This window comes from Ochlerotatus camptorhynchus, unplaced genomic scaffold, assembly GCF_037179485.1.
Source record: "Ochlerotatus camptorhynchus isolate MF236.1 unplaced genomic scaffold, CSIRO-AGI_Acam_v1.1 ptg000401l, whole genome shotgun sequence".
Taxonomy (NCBI): domain Eukaryota; kingdom Metazoa; phylum Arthropoda; class Insecta; order Diptera; family Culicidae; genus Ochlerotatus; species Ochlerotatus camptorhynchus.
This window is the reverse complement of record NW_027040887.1, coordinates 1619215-1622500: the sequence shown is the minus strand read 5'-3', so window position 1 is coordinate 1622500 and position 3286 is coordinate 1619215.

Here is a 3286-nt window from a genome sequence, read left to right as displayed (position 1 = left end):
CGACACTTGCACGCTTTGGATTTGGCGTCACACCGCCATCGCTACTGGTTTTCGGTTGGCTTCGAATTCAACCCAACGAAGTTTGGTCAGGTTAGTGAACCCGTGCGTGCACGATATATGTCCAGCCGAGCTGAGAAATACAACCTCCTAACACCTGGTTTTCTACATTACGGTTGAATGGATTGTTCGAAATGAGGTTCGGATTCGTCATTGGCTGATCTATTGTGGACAATTCGTCTCCATCGCGCCCTTCAATTATTGCTTTCTTCGACAACAATCAAGCGGCAGCCATAGCATTTACGGACAATCGAAGCATTCTTCCATTTGACTCATCTCGTTGGATTGCGGATTGATCGTGTACATCGATCGGGCACGGCTGCATGGTGGAAACGCTCAACGGTTGAGTTGGACTCACTTCGGAAATTGCATGGATGCTCTCCTGCTCTGGATATACAGGTACATTATTTAAATTCAGTATATCTCTAGTCGTTGTTAGATTGCCTGAAACTAACGCCAACCATTCGACGTTTCTTCTATCTAATCCCTCGCCAACCACGCTGAGGACACGGGCGGACAGTCATCACGTTTGGATTCGAAAGCCAGTGGTTTGGCATACAATCCGAACAGAAGTCATCAGAGGTCATCAACTTCGTCGATTGAGGTCATCGCCGGCGCTACGACCAGTGAACAACTGTCTTCAGGGTCAATGACCGGTGCAAGGGCCGATGAACTTCGCTTTCTACGCAGACTGGGAGCAACACAATTATTTACCAGGTAGTGTATTGCCGAAGCTAGGCGCATGTAAATACACTGCATTACATTGGAATCAATCCTGTTAATTCTACATTTCTAATCACTGAGCCCTGCTTGCCCTTTTGGCACCCGGTTATCGAGATTTGGTTTCGTCGGAATTGGATTTGGTCGTTTGCTGGGAATTCTATTGAACGTTTGGTGCAGTAATTGATTCATGCGGAGAGTTGCCACAGTATATGCCTGGGCGAAGCCATTTTGTTGGATATTGGTAACGTTTGATTTTGCAGCACTATTCCCAAGCGTACCAATCACCGATGCTTTAAGTAGCCTGCGTCGGCATGTGGATCGTCGTCGAGCGCCACACAATCACATTGAGGATTATCTGCTTGTGGCTGAGGTACGCATGAACCAGGATTTTTTCACTTTTAGAACTAAATTTTATAAGCAAACGTTTTGCAGCAAACTTTAGCCTCTCCAGGCGAACGTCTTCATGAGTGACTTTGAAGTCGATGCTGAAAAAATAAAAGTTTTTCCCACGTGTTTTGAGGCGCTATTTAGACGATATTTTTGCACCCGTTGAAGAACGCTACCTAGAACAAACCCTTAACCTGCTTAACTCCCGGCACAGTTCAATAATATTCACGGTAGAAAGAGAAGTGGATGGGAAATTGCCCTTTCTGGATCTAATGATTACCAGAAAGGAAGACGACACCCTGAAATTCGGTATTTCTCACAAACCGACGTCCACCGATCGCTACATTACTTCCGATTCCAACCACTTTGGCGCTCAAAAGCAAGCTGCTTTTTACTCCATGGCACACCGTCTTTACAATGTACCCATGGAGGATGACAAGTTTGCAGACGAAAGAAACCGTATCTACAAAGCGGCTGAAATGAATGCTTCTCGTTTCTTCTTATTGGACGTGTACGGAACAACGTATGAACATCCTGAGTAATCAATCAGTCGGACATTGTCCCGTAGATAGGCAGCGTCACGCCCGAAACCGGTCGACAGGAAGGTAAATTTTAATTTATTTTAACGTTGTAAGAACGATAAGTGTTGTGTCTTGTCTCGCGTCACGTCTTGCGAGTGACATATTAGCTATGTTTATGCAAAGTTCGTTTATGGCTAAATGCCCGCACCTTGGACTTAATGTTACCCATCAAATCCTGTGCAACACTTGCGCCATCTTTCTTATACACTTATTTTCCTTTATTTAACGTCGGTCTCTATTCCGCAATCCAGTGCCAATCACCGACGGACATCGATTGCCATCCATTGATGGCAATCGAATGTGCAGGAAGGCAGCTTCCACACCTGAGTAGGATATCGCACCCATTCACAATACACATGGGTCGGAACCAACGGATTTACTTCCCTTCTGAAGGAAGTCGTGACCAGAGATTTTTACGCCTCAGAAAAATCCCACCGACCTCGGCTGATATTGAACCCAGACCCATTGGGGTGAGAAAGCAGTCAGGCTTACCGCAACACCATCGGCGCCGGCATCTTTTATAAACTTTCATCCACTCTTTCTTCAAACCTTGTCATTTTGACGTAGGACTACGTCTGTGATTTCTATATGGGAGTACACTTTGTAAAAACCGAAAATGGAACATCCCAAGTAACAATCTAAATGCTTGGAAGATTTATTCTTATTTTATCATTGTTTTATCATAGCATCCCTTCCAGCCTGTGGTTGTATTACGGTTTTGTGTGCTTGTCATAAAATCAGGCCGTCAAGTCGTCTATAAAACTTTTTATGACTACTAAATTAAAACTCAGACTTCATAGTTTTAACGGTAGCTGTAAGGTGGTTCTGCATCACTACTTATAACTGAAGGATAAAACCAAAACAAAACATACAATTATGTTTTATGGTACACTTGTTATGACCGATATAAAACTTGAAGCAGTCTTAGACCTTCACTAAAGCTTCATTACAACTATCATCTTTATCAGAGGCCTAAGATTCACAGATAAGAAATATACTGCTACAACAAAAAATACTCTGAAATTTTTTGTCATTATAAAAAAACAAATCTATTCAGATATATTAAATGAAAACCCCTTCAGTGCTTCTGAACACGATGAAGATGAGACGATCGACAATATGAAACTCCTTGAGGAACTACAGTTATACGATCCCTACATAAGGCACAGTGCGATGAAGGAGCTCTTAAAAATATTGAACAAGCGGCTTTCCGATACACTTCAGAAAGATTCACGAACCCTTCTTAAAGCAACGCCGACAGTTTCACTAAATCCGTTTGGAGATGGCCAGTATTGACATCACGGCTTTAAACCTTGTATTGAAAAAGCTTTTAGTGGATCCAATAAGCATTTCTTACATCTTGATTACAAGCGAAAATAGGAGGATCACTTGAAATGTTGACTTTTTGACAGGTGGTCATGGTTTTTGTTTTGTTTTGATTCGCTGTACCGAATAAAACCAGCAAGCTAGTTATATAGCTTAAATATAACTTAACGCTCTCAATTTGGACTACGAAATGCTAAGATACAACCATTAGG